Here is an 18044-nt window from a genome sequence, read left to right on the forward strand (position 1 = left end):
TGTGTGTGTGTGTTTTGTTATATATATATTTATTAAAGTATATATTTTTTTTTGGATCTTGTTAGTCAGAGCATTGAATCCTTTACTTATTCATTCATCTATTGAAATTACCTACATTAGATATAATAATAATAATAATAATAATAATAATAATAATAATAATAATAATAATAATAATAGTGATGATGACAAAAATAATAATAAGAATAGTAAAGCACTAATAAGGATTTATCAGTCTAACAAATAAAAAGGAGAAATAAGAGATATTGCACATTTAAATTAAAAACCAAAATTAAAAACCAACATTAAATATTGATCAACATTATAATCCATGTATAGGCGGATATCACACACACACACACACACACACACACACACACACACACACACACACACACACACACACACACACACACACACACATTTCTTTTCCTAGTTCGATAATTTTTCCTTTTTTTGTGTTTCCTTTCTCTCTCTCTCTCTCTCTCTCTCTCTCTCTCTCTCTCTCTCTCTCTCTCTCTCTCTCTCTTTTGGTATTTCCTATTTCTTATTTTATTTCCTGTCATGTTTGTCGTTTTAGGGAAAGATTTAAGCAACAAAATTTCCTTAAGGCATTTTCGAGAAGTTTCAAGCAAAGTTCAAGTGTTTTAGGGAATGTTCAAGTGTTTTAGGGAAGTTTTTTGGGGTTTCAGGAAAAGTACCGCACGTTTTGGGAGTTTTAAGGAGAATTCCACATGTCTTACGGGTTTTAGGGAAGCAGAGAAGAATTTTAAGGATTTTAGGGAAGCAGAGAAGAATTTTTAGAGTTTTAGGGAAGCAGAGGAAAATTTTATGGGTTTTAGGGAAGCAGAAGAAAATTTTAAGGGTTTTTAGGGAAGCAGAGGAGAGTTTTAATGGTTTTAGCGAAAGTTCCACATGTTTTAAAGGTTTAAGGGAAGCAGTAGCAAATTTTAAGGAATTCGGGGAAATAGAGGATGTTTTAAGGGTTTTAGGGAAATAGAAAGAAGTTTAAGAGTTTTAGGGAAGTTTTCAGTGTAAAAAATGTACGATTTAAGGGTCTTAGGGAAATGTGTATACGTTTTAAGGGTCTTAGAGAAAGTTTTGAGTGTTTTTAAGGAAAATTTACAAGTTTTAAGGGTTTTAGGGAAATGTATAAAAATTTTAAGGGGTTTTAAGGAAAGATGTACACGTTTTAAGGGTTTTAGGGAAAGATGTACACGTTTTAAGGGTTTTAGGGAAAGATGTACACGTTTTAAGGGTATAAGGGAAAGATGTACACGTTTTAAGGATTTTAGGGAAAGATGTACACGTTTTAAGGGTTTTTTAGGGAAAGATGTACACGTTTTAAGGGTTTTAGGGAAAGATGTACACGTTTTAAGGGTTTTAGGGAAAGATGTACACGTTTTAAGGATTTTAGGGAAAGATGTACACGTTTTAAGGTTTTTTTAGGGAAAGATGTACACGTTTTAAGGGTTTTAGGGAAAGATGTACAAGTTTTAAGGGTTTTAGGGAAAGATATACACGTTTTAAGGGTTTTAGGGAAAGATGTACACGTTTTAAGGGTTTTAGGGAAAGATATACAAGTTTTCAGGATTTTTAGGGAAATATGTACAAGTTTTAAGGGTTTAAGGGAAAGATGTACACGTTTTAAGGGTTTTAGGGAAAGATGTACACGTTTTAAGGGTTTTAGGGAAAGATGTACACGTTTTAAGGGTTTTAGGGAAAGATATACAAGTTTTCAGGGTTTTTAGGGAAATATGTACAAGTTTTAAGGGTTTTTTAGGGAAAGATGTACACGTTTTAAGAGTTTTAGGGAAAGATATACACGTTTTAAGGGTTTTAGGGAAAGATATACACGTTTTAAGGGTTTTAGGGAAAGATGTACACGTTTTAAGGGTTTTAGGGAAAGATGTACACGTTTTAAGGGTTTTAGGGAAAGATGTACACGTTTCGGGGAGTTTTAAGAGTTTAAGGTAAATATTGACAAGTTTTATGGGCTTCTGGAAATTTTAGAGAAAGAGTGACAGATTTTAAGGGATTAAGGGTAAAGACTGACAAGTTTTAGAAAGTTTTTTGGGAGTTTTAGGGAAAGACATATTTTTTAGGGTTTCAGGTAAAGATTAACAAATTTTTAAGTTTTTGGGAAGTTTTAGGGAAAGGGTGACAAGTTTTTAAGGGTTTAAGGTAAAAATACGAACTTGTCTGGCAGTCCACGCAATTAAGGGATGACGTGCAGTGAATAGGAAAGGTGTGTTTGTCACCTGTGGGGCGCTAGGTGCTGGCTGGCTGGCTGACGCTCTCTCTCTCTCTCTCTCTCTCTCTCTCTCTCTCTCTCTCTCTCTCTCTCTCTCTCTCTCTCTCTCTCTCTCTCTCTATCTCGTTATTTTTCGACCATTTATCATTTCATTTTTTTTTTCCTATTTGTTTGTTTCCGCTTGTCTGCTTATTTTTTTATGTAACTCTCTCTCTCTCTCTCTCTCTCTCTCTCTCTCTCTCTCTCTCTCTCTCTCTCTCTCTCTCTCTCTCTCTCTGCGCCTACACGCGGGAGAAAGCTTGAATAGAAAGTATTATCAGAGAGAGAGAGAGAGAGAGAGAGAGAGAGAGAGAGAGAGAGAGAGAGAGAGAGAGAGAGAGAGAGAGACCTTGGTATGCGAGAGGTTCAAATTATCTACTGTGTGTGTGTGTGTGTGTGTGTGTGTGTGTGTGTGTGTGTGTGTCCGTCTGTCTATCTATCTATCAGTGTGTACGTTTGTATGTCTGTCTATCTGTCCAGGTGTGTGTGTGTGTGTGTGTGTGTGTGTGTGTGTGTGTGTGTGTGTGTGCTTACGTTGCTTCTCTCTCTCTCTCTCTCTCTCTCTCTCTCTCTCTCTCTCTCTCTCTCTCTCTCTCTCTCTCTCTCTCTCTCTCTCTCGTCATGTCTATTTTCAAAGGCCAAAGAGATGATTGGTCAGGTTCCCACGAGTTTCTTTTCTTTTCTTTTCTTCTTTTCTTCCTCTCTGCTGACGTGGAATATTTCTTAATCTAACCACCGGAATAATGAACCTAAGACTCGTCACTTCCTCTAGTCCCAATAACCTCAGCAATTTATTTTCCTAGATCCTGTTAAACTATCACTAGAATCACGAAAACCCCAGTAACTTCCACCAGTACTGTGAAAAACCCCCTTGAAAACCCCAGTAACTTCCACTATAGCTTGTTATAAGTTAGAATAAGATATTGAAACTCTCTCTCTCTCTCTCTCTCTCTCTCTCTCTCTCTCTCTCTCTCTCTCTCTCTCTCTCTCTCTCTCTCATGACATCGCCCACTTTTCCTTCAAATGTCAAAAGGTTAAAATGCCAATTACAAGTTCACAAGAATTTCGAAACTTTTATGAAGGGGTTTCAAAGAGGTTCTGGGCTCAAAGGGTTTCAATGGAGGTTTTTAAAGTAAAGGGATTTGAAAGAGGTTCATGATTAACAGGGTTTCAAAGATTTCCCAAGCGTTTCAAATAAGTTCTCTAGCATCTGGGGGTTTCAAAAGGTTTCATAAAGGTTCTTAACTATTAAGGTTTCAAAATCAGGTTTCTAAGAGGTATTTCAAGGGGGTTTCAGACGGTTTCAAATGCGATTAAGGGTTTCTAATGCGTTTGAAGGGTTTCCGAGTTATTGAGAAGGTTTTAATAAGTTTTCAATGGGTTTTCAAGGGTATATAACACTTTTGTCACTTAACGCTTCACTCTTATGCAGTTGAAACACACTTGCACATAAAACACTTAAGGGGAATACTAATGAATGAGTAAATAAATAAATAAATAAATAAAAGAGGGGAGAGCAGATCAGATGGCAATTATGATGATGACGAAGAAGAGGAGGAGGAGGAGGAGGAGGAGGAGGAGGAGGAGGAGGAAGAGGAGGAGGAGGAGACCTTTACGTATCGCCCAGGAAACGGCAGCTGTGAAGAGGTCAAGAGGAGGAGGAGGAGGAGGAGGTGGAGGAGGAGGAGGAGGAGGAGGAGGAGGAGGAGGAGGAGATGATGGTGGTGGTGATGATAAGGAACAAAAAAGAACACGAAAGAGAGAAAGAGGAAGAGAGAAAAACTAGAAGGGTAGAAAGCGAAGGAAGAGGAGAAAGAGAACTAGAAGAACAAGAAGGACAAGAACAAGAAGAAGGAAGATAAATAAATAAATAGAGAGAAGAGAGAAAGTAGAGGAGTGGGAAGCGAATGAGGAGGAGGAGGAGGAGGAGAGGAAGAAAGAGAAGAACAAGAACAAAAAAGAAAACAAATAAATCATGAGAGAGGAAGAGAGAGAAGAGAGAGAAAGTAGAGGAGGAGTAGGAAGCGGAGGAGGAGGAGGAGGAGGAGGAGGCGTTTTTGTCTAAATATAAGTGTGTGTAACATGAACAGAAAACTGCCACATACTTAAGAACACCACTGCACTTTTCTCTCTTAAGTAACAAATCCTACAAAAGCACGCAGTAGTAATTCACTTATAAAACTTCACAACTTCACGCCCTCAAGTCGAAAAGAAGTAAAGGATTGAAGGAAACTTGAAAAAAATGTGAAAATTTGCCGAGTTGTCAACCTACACGCCACCCTGCTATCTTACTCACCCAAGACCCCTTCCTCCGTGTGTATTTTAGCTGCCTGCTCTCTTATTTCAAGCTAGACTATTGAATTAAAACCTTAAACAAGAGGTAAATATCGTAATAACTTTATCCTGTTAGTCGCAGATGTTAGGGAACCGTGAGTGAAGCGATGTGAGCAAAAATGTTTAAATTATGCCAAGCCTACCTCTCTCCGCCTACCTCCACTTGCACACAACTTATTTTAGCCCTTTTTTTGCCCTTAAATCCCCTTAAAACTTGGGACTTGAGGTCGGTGCAGGTGTGTTCACTATAAAGCCACCTGTTGCTATTAGTTACACGTGTTGGTTAACTGAGAATCCAGAGCTATGAGAAAAATTATTATAATGATGCTAATTCTCCTCTCCCTCCACCCACATCAGCTCTCACCGTTACCAATTATTAGCCTTTCTTGCTCTTGTATGCCTTTAAAACTGGTGACTTAAGGTGGATTCTAGTGTGTAAACTATAAAATCACTCATTATTATTAGTTATGAGAGTTAAAGAACCGTTAGTCAGGAATTATGAGCAAAAATGTTTAAATTATATCGTTCTCTCTCTCCGCCTCCGCCAGCTTCCACCTACACTTATTTTAGTCTTTTTTTGCCCCTAAACACCCTTAAATCTAGCGACTCAAGGCTTGTAGTAGTGTATTAACTATAAAACTACTACCCACTGTTAGTTATAAGGGTTATATCACTGTATGTGCTGAGATTTGAAAGAAGATGTTGAAATATTACACTTCTTGTTCTCTCTCGTCTCCACCCACGTTTATAAATCTCCTGTTTTTTCCGTTAAATATAAAAAAAATCAGGTGAAATAAAGCCATAACTAGAATCCTTATTAATTAATCTCCCTATTCTGTAAAGGAGAAGGTTAAGAAGTGAAGATTTTAAGAATTATAAGGCAAAATGTGGCAAGATGTCAAGGAACTCACTGTTATACGTCCGCTCCGTACCAACTCTCACACCTGACTGAGTGACCTTGACTTGAGTACCAGCGCTGCTAGATTGTTTTGGCCATACTATCGTACTACACAGATTGAAATTATTGTACTTCTGGTAAAATTATCGTACTTATGTAATTATTCAAAATACTATGCAAAACTGCCACTTTCCAAATACAGCAGAATTTAGGTTATATATATATATATATATATATATATATATATATATATATATATATATATATATATATATATATATATATATAGAGAGAGAGAGAGAGAGGAGAGAGAGGAGAGAGAGAGAGAGAGAGAGAGAGAGAGAGAGAGAGAGAGAGAGAGAGAGAGAGAGAGAGAGAGAGAGAGAGAGAGAGAGAGAGTGCATAAATTCTGAGAGACCGATATATCTGTGGATTCATCCACAAGAATGCTACGTACAAGAATGTACGAGTTTTTGCTTCCACTGCAGGTTATTTTTGACAGTAGCAGCAGAACAGATCAGGAAGAGATTTAATTTCGGAGATGAAGTCCTTTCAAGAATGCATATGCTGGAGCCAGCCAGTGTTCTAGGCATCCAGGGCAAAGTACCAGAGCAAAGTTTGGTGCCCCTCGCGACACACCTTCCCCGAATCATTGCCCAGGATGATTCTACCCTCCAGCAACTGGACGATGAGTGGAGGAGGCTTGCCGTAGAAGATCTGCCTGAATCCATTACCAACATGGCGAAAAAAGTGGACAAAAGCAATTACAACCAGCCTGATCAATTTTGGTGTGCCATAAAAACTCTGGAGGATAGTGATGGGAAACCCCAAGTATAAGCTTGTTTCAGACTTTTCACTAGGATGTCTTTCTTTGCCTCATGCTAATGCTGACTGTGAGCGCTGCTTCTCTAGTGTAAACCGTGTGAAAACAAAAGACAGAAATAAGCTAAAAACAGAAACCGTAAGAGACATCATCCTACTGAAGCAGTGTTTTGCATAATATTTGGAATAATCACATATGTACGATAATTTTACCAGAAGTACAATAATTTCAACCTGTGTAGTACGGCCTGGCAACGCTGCGCTCAGCTGCTGCCTGACAAGGTAGTCGTGTGTCGCGTCTATGGGTGGTGTTAGTACTCGTCTGTTTCAACTCCCAGCCTGACAGAATTTGTGTGTGTTTTTTTTTTTTGTTTGTGTGTGTGTGTGTGTAACCACGCCTACACAGTGGCTGCCAAGGCTTACCCATGAGTTAAACCTTCTTTAGTTGGTAATGAGGAAGGCGTGGGCTCTAGCAGTGGACACCCGAGAGGCAGCAGTGGGTGAAAACAAGCAAAATAAAGAAAAGTTTGGCTGTGAGAAGGTGCTAGACAGCCAGCCATAGTGACGAGGAGGCAGGAAGGTACATCACAAGCACAACCAACATCACCACCACAGGGAAGGTAAGGTCAGGAAGTGTTAGAATAAATTTCGGTAACAACGTAACTTTTTAATGAATAAATTTAGGTAACTTAACGTAAGTTTTTAATGAATAACTGAACAATCCACGGTTTTAATTCATTTTAACGCATCTCACCTAACCTCCAGCACAATATATCCCTGTGTCAGCCTCGTCTCGTTGCTAAAAAACCGTAAAATTTAACTTAATGAAAATGTAAACAATCTGGGTCATCTCTATTTATCAGCCATTATTTATCTTATCTGTGAGTGTTTTAAACCAATACTGTCGCAAAGCGGAGCCACATGACCTAGCTTTAATATCCGCTCGTTAGATATACCTGCCATTACTTAGTTTAAGTTTGGCAAGGGTTTAAATGAGTGAGAAGGGTTGGTCGTCCCCTCCACTGGCCCCCCCCAGCCGCCATCTTGGATAAGGCTCCCCAGCCCCCTCCGGTTCCAATATTATTTTCTCTTATTTCTCAAGTATTTTATTTCGGCTTGTAACTAAGATTTTATGGTTTGTAAAAATATTTTGTTGTTTTTTAAGTTATTTGAGCGCGTGTGTTGCTTGAAAAGAGGTGATTTTGGCGTTGTTTTTGTGTAAATAAGAGGGCCGTTTTCGGCGTATTTTTTTACGGTCCCCCAAACTAGATTTTTTATTTCAGCCTGTACTAGGTTCTTATTGGTTTTAAAAAATAGTTGGTGTTTTTTTAAGTGTGTTGCCGTCCCGCTCAGTGAAATGCGTGCACCGTACATTTGTTTTTATTCGTGTTCAACTTCCAATAATATTGAATTTTTTTCGGTAATTTTTTTTATTTGTGCTTGTAGCTCACTTTAAATGGTTTTAGAAAAATAGTTTAGATTTTTTAAAGTGTTTTTCGTTATGTTTAAGCCAGAATGGGTGAACATCTGAACGATTTTAAATGGGGTGAATGTTCTAACAGTTTCCAGATACTTCTTTTTAAATATCTTTAATTACTACTGCGTTTTGAAATGTGTTGTTATTTGTGGCATTAGTTAATAAATGTGGCAAGTCTGAATTTATAAAGCATTCCTGTCTAGCTGCGTTTTTTAGAGGGGTCATTTTCAAAATGAAATACGTACGTACGTAAATAACGTTCGCTGTGACGTCATCAACCCCCCGTGACGTCACAAGCCCCCTCCCCAGCCGTGACGCTATCAGAGTGGTACCTTCCCTAACTCCCTTCCAGTCCCTCCCAGTAAATATTCAGTGTTTTTTTCAAGGTGTGTGTGTGTGTGTGTGTGTGTGTGTGTGTGTGTGTGTGTGTGTTGCCTTATTTTTCGTTGTACAGATGGTGATGCAGTGTGTGTGTGTGTGTGTGTGTTGCTTTGTCTTACGTTGTACAGATGCTTATGTAGTGTGTGTGTGTGTGTGTGTGTTGCCCTTGTCTTTCGTTGTACAGATGCTTATGCAGTGTGTGTGTGTGTGTGTGTGTGTGTGTGTGTGTTGCCTTGTCTTTCCTTGTACAGATGCTTATGCAGTGTGTGTGTGTGTGTGTGTGTGTGTGTGTGTGTGTGTGTGTGTGTGTGTGTGAGTGTGTGTGTGTGTTGCCTTGTCTTTCGTTGTACAGATGCTTATGCAGTGTGTGTGTGTGTGTGTGTGTGTGTGTGTGTGTGTGTGTTGCCTTGTCTTTCGTTGTACAGATGCTTATGCAGTGTGTGTGTGTGTGTGTGTGTGTGTGTGTGTGTGTGTGTGTGTGTGTGTGTGTGTGTGTTGCCTTGTCTTTCGTTGTACATATGCTTATGCAATGTGTGTGTGGTGTGTGTGTGTGTTGAGTACACATATTTTGGGCGGATTTAGGAAGGGTTTTTGAATGGGATTGGGTGGTTTATATTAGTGATTATGTAAAGTTAATTGAATGTATAAGGGATCTGAAGCTCCCATCTGTCCATTGGAAGCTGGAGAGAGGAGAGGAAGGTAAATAATAGAGAATAGAGGCAGAGAACTCGAGATGGGTATAAGATTTGCCATGTTTTCTTGATTTCTCTCTCAAATAAACAATATCGCGTAGTTTATTTTAGTGTTTATGGGAAGTTGATCGAATGTATAAAGGATTTGAATCTACCAATCGCCTCTCAGAAGTAGAATAGAGGAGAGAGAAGAGGAAGAATACGGAAAAAGAGAAAGAGGTTTTCTAAATTTTCTCCTGAATAAAGACAATTGGATGGTTTAGTTTAGTGTTTATGTAAAGTTAGTTGAATTTATAAAGGATATGAATCTACTGTTAGTCCCTTAGATGCAAGATAGAAGAAATAGAAGATAAATAAGAAAAAAGAGAAATAGTTCAATAATTGCGTGTTTTCGAGGAATTTGTTGCTTTGAATAAGATTTGATGGTTTATTTTAGTATTTATGTAAAGTTAATTGAATATATAGGGGATCTGAGAGAGAGAGAGAGAGAGAGAGAGAGAGAGAGAGAGAGAGAGAGAGAGAGAGAGAGAGAGAGAGAGAGAGAGAGAGAGTCTTTTCTTTCTATTTTGACGTTTCTTTCTTTCTTTCCTCATTTATTTATTCATTTATTTCTTCTTCTTCTTTTTCTTCTTCTTCTTCTCCTCCTCCTCCTCCTCCTCATCCTTTTCTTCTTTTCTTATCCCACCTTTCAAGTATAACATGACAAGTTGAAAATTCTCTCTCTCTCTCTCTCTCTCTCTCTCTCTCTCTCTCTCTCTCTCTCTCTCTCTCTCTCTCTCTCTCTCTCTCTCTCTCTCTCTCTCTCAATATTAAAATCCTTCCTAGTTTCAAAATGAGTATGTTTAATTAGATAAGAGGAGGAGGAAGTGGGGGGAGGAGCAAGAGGAGGAGGAGGGAGAGGAGGAGGAGGAGGAGGAGGAGGAGGAGGATGGGCACTCCTCTCTCTCTCTCTCTCTCTCTCTCTCTCTCTCTCTCTCTCTCTCTCTCTCTCTCTCTCTCTCTCTCTCTCTCTCTCTCTCTCTCTCTTAACAATACCATGATGCTAAATGTGATAAAATAAAGTGCCAGTAAAATGAAAAGATTATAAGAAAATAGTTTAATAACTGAAATTGTATTGATGTATGGAAATTAGAATGTGCGGTGTGGTGGTATTTTAAAATCATAAATAGTAAATTTATAGTGAAATAAAAAAAAAGACTATATGTAAGAGTTATGAAATAATAATTAAACTGATTAAACTTAATGGAAAAAATAACGAGGTTAGATAGGGCGTGGTATGGCTAAAGGAACGCTACACCTCCGCCATGTTTTCGCTTGGTAACGAAAATACCGACACCGTTCCTTTACCAAAGCCTCTACATTTCCATATGCAAATACCAAATTATTAAAACCGAATAAATACAAAAAAAGTACTCAGTAAAATATGAAGATTCAAAACAAATAATGTAATCTGATAAGTAAAATGAGATCAGGAAAATATAATAGAGATGGAAAAGTTAAAAGGACGATTTGATGTCGCCAGATCTACGCTTGCACCAAAAATACCGGCATCGTTCCTTTACCAATATTCTTGCACTTCCAAATCCAAGATAACGCGTCTTTAAAATAAAACAATACATTAAAATTACCTTTAAAACATAGCAAATTGAAACAAATAATAAAAACTAATACATAAAACAAGTCTAGATAAATAAAATAAAGGTGGAAAAGTTAAAGGGACGATTAGTTGCCGCCAAATCGAGGCTTCAGGACGCTGGACCGTTCCCTCCCTCACGCCGCCGTCTACCAATTTATTTTTTACCCATTTAACCTTTTATAATCTCTTCCCACTGCACCTATTGGCGGAAATAGGAAGAAAGTAGCAGGAAACGAAGGAAAAAAGGTAGGGAAGGGGAAAATGGCAGCGGGAAATGGGTAAAACAATGGAGAAGAGTCGGCGTCTATTTTCATGTTGTGTTTGGCGCATTGATTAGTGTTAGTAAGAGCACGTGTATGGATATTTGTGTGTATTTATTTGTTTTAATGGTTCCTGGGTGGAGGTGTAGCGGGTAAGTGTTTATGGGCGAGTATGGGAGGATGTATGTTTGTGTGTATGGCCGTGTATGTATGGGTGTGTATGTGTTTAGGTAAGTTTATAAGATGGGTGTGTTTGCGTGTAGCTGTGTACGTCTAGGAGTGTGTATGCGTGTGTGTGTATGTTTGGGTGTATATTGGAGCAGTATATGGGTATTGGTGTTGCTGTGTGTATGTTTGGGTGTGTTTGAGTTGCGTATGTGTTCGTAGTTTTGTTTGGCCTAAGTTTGTTTTTTTGCTGTTTAATTTACGAGCTGGGTTTTGTTCTAGGGTGTGTTGTATTACTTGTGTTTATATTTATGACTGTTTTATGTGTGTTTTTAATTTTTTTATATGTATTTTTTGTATGTATCTGAGTGTTGCTATATTATTCATCATATTATTGCTGTGAATGCTTACCAAATTTAAATCTAAGAGGTTGTATTTATTTTTTTTATGTATTTACACTAATGTAGGCTGTTTTTTTTTTTATTTAGACTAATATTTTATGGCTTTTTTTTATCTATTATATCATTTCATGAACTGATACTTATTTAATATTTTAATTTCCAGGAAGCTGGTGATATATATTTGTTTGTTTGTTTGTTTGTTTGTTTGTTTTTTTCTGATTTTATGCCTGATTTTTGCTCCATATTCTAATTTTTCGGGAAACTGTTTAAGAATTTTTTGTGTATCCTGATTTCTTGTTTTATATTTTATGTCATCTTTTCAACGGTTAGTATTTGGCTTTGTGGTAAACTAAATCTAAACCCAAACTTTTTCCTTATTTCTTCATTAATATTTACAAGGCAGCTTTATACTTAGGAAACGTCACCGAGTCTCCTCAAGTGTAGGGCGAGACCCGAGGCAAAATATTTAGGTGAAGGATTGGGGCCCACCTAAACACTGGGGTCAGATTTCTTAGGGCAAACACTCAACAATTCAGATGTGATAGGAAGAGCTGTCAGGGGGTTGCTTTTTTTTTTCTTTTCTTTTTTTATATATATATACTTTTTTAACAATTTCATACTGTGTGTGTGTGTGTGTGTGTGTGTGTGTGTGTGTGTGTGTGTGTGTGTGTGAGTGCATGCATGCGTGCGTGCACTAAACCACTGCTCTGCCACCCACAGCCTGGCCAGGATGCGGCACTGAGGCACTGAGGGTGTCACAACACTGAGGCACAGCATTGAGGGCAGCAGCAGCAGCAGCAGCAGCACAACACAACACAATGGACCGCTCAAACGGCATGATGTCTCGGGGACGCAGCTCCCGGGGCGGCCGGGGCTCCTACCGAGGGGGGCGGGGCATGGGGGGTGAAGACCGGGGTGGGTACAAGAGCCGGGGGTCCTACGACGGCTCCCGGGGCAGCTACCGGGGCCCCCGTGGGTCAGGGGGGCGGGGTTACAGCAGCCGCGGCAGCGACCGCTCCGATGGCTACGACCGCAGCAGTAGCGGCGGCGGCGGTGGTGGTGGAGGAGGGTACCGGGGGAGCCGAGGAGGTTCCGGGGGGTCAAGGAGTGGGGGTTACGGGGGAGACAGCAGCCACAGTGGGTACAGCAGCAAGCAGCGGCCCGGGTACTGGGAGCAGCCACCCCCCTCAGGCTACTCCAGGGACCGAGACCCCCACTCCCCTGGTGGCTACGGTGGCTACAGCCAGGACCCCCCTGACTACCCCCCCTCCTATGACTCAGGGGGCGGCTATGGCTATGGGGAGGATGGCGGCGGCGGCGGAGGGGGCGGCGGGTGGCGGTGGTGGGTACTCCACCTATGACCAGGGTGGGGGCAGCTACCCCTCCTACCCCGTGGAGCGTCCCCCTGCCTACCCCTCCTACCACGATGGCAAGGATGGGTACGGGGCACCCCGGGGCGGGGGATACAGCCGGGGGTCGGGGCGTGGCTACTCCTCCCCCCGGGGCAGCTTCCAGAGTTCCCCACGCGGCGGTGGTGGCTACAGCAGGGAGCGAGGTGCCCCTGAGCCGCCCCCCAGGGAACGCTACCCCCCCGAGGGTGGCAGCTGGCACCGCGGCGACAAGATATACGACATGCCCTCCCGGGGCGGCGGTGGCGGCGGTGGCTACCGGGGCAGGGGCAGCTATGAGGACCGGGGCTCCAGGGGCAGGGGCATGCGCGGTGGCCGGGGGCGAGGCGGCTACGACTCCTCCTCTGGCTACGATGGCTCGGGGCGGGGCGGTGGCCGGGCTCCACGCTCCGCGCCCCCACACCCTCGTGGTGGCTTCCGGGGCATGCGGGGCGGCTACGAGCAGCCCCGTGGCAATTTCCGGGGCGGCCGGGGCGGTGGGTTTGGCCGCGACGGCATGATGGAGTACACAAATGATTACTCCCGGGGCAGAGGTGCGCCCCGCGGCGGCCGTCCTGCCCGCCCCATGAGGATGCGCGGCGCCCCCCGGGGAGGCAGACTCATGCCGCGGGGCCGGGGCGGCTACCCCATGGCCCTCGACGGCTACCCATACCAGGACCCCTACCTCAAACAGGTCAGTGCCAGCCAGCAGGTGCATCACACACACACACACACACACACACACACACACACACACACACACACACACACACACACACACACACACACACACACACACACACATTCTAACATTAATTTCTTTCTTTATATATTTATTTCCAACGTGTCTTCTTAAAGTTTGCTTTTTCAGGTTCATCCCAGAGTTAGGCACTTAAACTCTTGCCTTGAATCATCTTAGCATTACTTTTGTGAACTACCATTACTAAACACTGATGAACTAGTGATAAGTATGCTGAAATAAACAAAATAGTAACCTAACCAACTACTACTACTACTACTACTACTACTACTACTACTACTACTACTACTACTACTACTACTACTACTACTTCTACTACTACAGGAGCCAGAGAAGGACAAGCGAGTGGTGTATTTCAACTTCCCGAGTGCCATTACAGACAAGGGTGCCACAGACCTCATGGAATTTGGAAAGAGTGCCACACTGATGCACTTTGGTTGGTCAGTATCCTCAATTTTTGTTGTTGTTGTTGTTTTTTTATTTTTTTGTTTTTGTTTCTCTGTGTCGAATTGAATCTGTTATTGATTGTTGTTTTTGTTGTTTTATTTATTTATTTTTATTTTTTTTCCCTCTGTTTTTGCTTATGTACCTCAATTCCTGGCTTGTTTATTCTGTTGTTTGTTTTTTTCTGTTGTTTATTGTTTTGTTCTATTTCTTGTCCTTTGTTTTTGTTTTTCAGAGTTTATTTCTGGCTTGTTTGTTGTGTTTTCCTTTTATTCTGTCTTATTTTTATTTTTTTCCTCTTTCAAGTCATTTCCTTACTTGTTTATTGTGTTCTTTATTTTGTTCATCTTTTATTCAATTTTTTCAATTTTTTGTCTTGTTTTTGTTTCTCTGAGTCAGTTCAAGTCTTGTTTATTCTGTTCTCTTATCTATTCTATTTTATTCTTCTTTTCATCGTCTGTTTTTGCTCCGAGTCAATTCAAGTTTTGTTTATCCTGTTGCTTATTTCGTTGTCTTGTTTGTATGTGTTCATGTGTTGCAGGAAGTGTTTCTTTGCTTCTCTGAGTCAAAGTCACATTTACTCTTCTGGTTATTTCATTCAGTTCTACTTAAGTGTGTACATTTGTGTATGTGTGTTGCAGGAAGTGTTTTTTTTGCATCTCAGACAGTCATGTTTACTCTACTGATTATTCCATTCCATCCTACTTATGTGTGTATGTGTATGTGTGTTGCAGGAAGTGCTGCTTTACCCTGGAGACAGAGGCAGCAGCTATGGAGATGGAGGCGAAGCTGCTGGACATGGAATTTAATGGACAGAAACCCAATGTGGACACTTCACATCGTGCACAGGGGTGAGGACACAGGACTCGGTAACTTAAGACACAAGAATGAGGGAAGCTGGGGACACAGGGACGCAGGGACACTTGAGGCACCGGAGTGAGGACATGGGGGGCTGGAGATAACGGTAGAGGTACTGGCGGAGAAGGAAATAACATGGAATTGAGGATAGTGGTGCTGCGAATGTTAATTTTGTGTGTGTGTATGTGTGTGTGTGTGTGTGAGATGCTCTGTGTGTTGTCAGGGTTGGTGTAGGTGCAGGGTGAAAGGGTGAATTGTGAATTGTGAAAGGGTGCATTGTGAAAGGGTAGAGGTGGACCAGTTTAATTGATAGCCTAGTATTAGTGATTGATTTATTTTATCTATTTGTCACAGAGAGGCTGCTAAGAGGACTCTGACTAGTGATGGAGACAATTCACCCACAAAGAAGAAGAAGGTATGTCGTTTTTTATTCCCCTTGTGTTTGTTACCCTCTTTTTTTTCTTTATTTTATTCCTTATCTCAACCACTGCTACCACCACCACCACCATCACTCCCATCTTCCCTCACCCAGTTTGTTGCTTTAAAAGTTACGTTTGTTGTGTATGTGTGATTTATCTGGTGTTGTTTTCTGTATTCTTTTTCTTTTCCGTTAATTGTTTTGTTCATCCTGTGTTTGTCTTTGTTGTTTTATTCTTTATCTTTACTTGTTTCCTCTGTTTTTCTGGTTTATTTATTTTTCTTGTGTACTTTCTGTTTTTGTAATTTATTCTCTCCATTGTTTCTGTAATTTACTTTTCTCCTCCTCTGTTTTTATCATTTATCTCTTCTCTTCTCTGTTTCTATAATTAATCCTTCATTTCTATAATTTATTCTCTTCCTCTCCTTTATTTCCATAATTTATTCTCTCTCCTATTGCCTTCTTCATTTTTATAATTTATCCTTCTCCATTTCTATAATTTATCCTCCCTTCTCACCTTCCCATTCCTAAAATTTACACCCTCTCACCGCCGTTTTCTTTTTGCAGACGGAGGACGATTCAGGGGAGGGGGACTCGTCTAAAACCCCAGAGAAGATGGAGGAGGAGGCCACAGCGGGTGAGGGGGGTGGGGAGGTGTACATGGAGGATATAGGAGAGAGTTATGAGGGTGAGGAAGATGGCAAGGAGTACTCCGGGAATGGGGCAGTAGCGATGGGACAGGAACCTTACGAACCATACGAGGCGGAGGAGGAGGAAGAGGGGTGAGTGTGTGGTGGATTAGGATGGATGAGAGAGGTCTAGAAATGGAGGATTGGTGGAGTTTTGTTTACTCCACCTGTCTGTGTGTTTATTTATCTTTTTGTACTTGTGTTTATTCCGTAATTTCATCTACTTCTATTTTCTTGCCCTCTTGGTTCCTTCCCACAGTGGTGTAGAGTTTGTATTGATGGTCTGTGTTCGGAAACGCTTCTGCACCACGCTTGCACTACATTCATAAGCCTTTAGATGAAGTGACACAGGTTTTCAAGGGTGTTTTTATGATTCTAGTGGTAGATTAACATGATTTCTACATTACCAACAGGAGAAACACTCTTGACAACCCGGCTAATCATCTCATTGGCCTCGGAAAGTAGTCGTGGTGAGAGAGCGAAGCGTTTCAGAATACGAGCCTCTCTGTCTATCCATCTCTTCTCTCGTAAGGTCTAGGATGTAAGGTCGAGGTGTAGCTTCGTTACGTGTACTGCTAACGCCGCCACCACACCGAGCACTGTACAGTCAACCTCTGAGGCCCCAGGCGAACGGCAACTGGTGTGTAAATTAAATGTGCCAATTTTTTAACTCCATTTCTCTCTGTCCGCCTTCTTCGTCACCTCCCGTTGCGGCCCACAAGTTCCTGAAACCCTGAATGAAAGCCCTGCCTGCCCTGATCTGGCTGGCTGTCTCTCCTCGTCACCTGGTGCTGAGTTGAGCTTGGGTTGCTGTTTGTTTTCACCCGTGCTGAGATTTGGTCGTTTTCAGTGTTTCTTGTGTTTGGTGTTGAGTTTGTGTTGGTTTTTTTGTTAGCCATATGGAATTGAAGTGGAAGGAGTAGTGAGTTTCGTTGGTTATTTTGATACGTTTGTCTTTACTGATGCAGAGATCTGGTTTGTTTTAAGTTTTTGGTGATCAGGTTGTCTATAATACTTTGGGGCTTCATTGTTTGGTAATCAGTTTGCGTTTAGTTTATTTATTTATTATTTTTTTCAGTCGTTAATCTATTTTTCCATCTTATTTGGGAGGGTTCATTTTATTTTATTTTATTTTATCTTATTTATTTTTTTCAGTGTCGATAACAAATTTCTCTTTGCTTTTGTGGTTCACTTTATTGGTCTGAGTTTGCCTCTTGTTATACTGACCACTGTGGAGTAAGCTGGGTGGAAGGAACAAGGAGTGAAAACAACCACTTCTTACCATGCTGTGTGTACTGAAAGAGCCTGAAGGAAGGAAGCATTGGTGGGGTTACTGTACCAAACCTAACTGGCTGTCCTTTTGTGTTTACTGAAGGGAGTCTGAAGAGAAGGAAGGAGTGGATAAATTAAATAATATCTCTTCCTATCCTTGTTATGTTTACTGAAAGGCATTGAAGAGGACTTGTGGTTGACGCTGATGTGATAATAATAACCACGTTGTTTATTGAAGGAGAAAAGGAAGGAAGAGTGGAAGTTCATGTAATAATAACCTGCTTCTTATCTTTGTGTTTACTGAAGAGAAAAGAAAGAAAGGAAGGAAACTTATGTAATAATAATATACTAATCTTTGTGTTTGCTGAAAGAGAAAAAGAGTGGAATTTAATGTAATAATAATCTACTTCTTATCTTTGTGTTTACTGAAAGAGAAAAGAAAGAGTGGAATTTAATGTAATAATAATCTACTTCTTATCTTTGTGTTTACTGAAAGAGAAAAGTGTTTAAAATTAATGTAATGATAACCACTTCATATGTTGTGTTTACTGAAAGAAGTTTAGAAGAAAGACTAGTGCTTTACCTGAATATAATGATACCCACCAATATTGTGAAGGGAAGGAAAGAGTGGTCATAATCAGTGTAATAATAACCAGTTACCTTTTGTGTTTACTGAAGGAAAAAGGAACTAGTTGAAATTAATGTAAATATTCGCTTCCTATCACTATCTTGTGTTTACTGAAGGAAGAAGGAAGGAAGCAGTGGTTGGTGTCTGTAATAATGACCAGCATATCTCATTAATAGCAAAGATGTGCACAAAAGAGTATGTTATAATTTTTCTGCAGCTTTAAGTGAA

Source organism: Scylla paramamosain, chromosome 46 (genome assembly GCF_035594125.1).
Source record: "Scylla paramamosain isolate STU-SP2022 chromosome 46, ASM3559412v1, whole genome shotgun sequence".
Classification (NCBI taxonomy): Eukaryota; Metazoa; Arthropoda; class Malacostraca; order Decapoda; family Portunidae; genus Scylla; species Scylla paramamosain.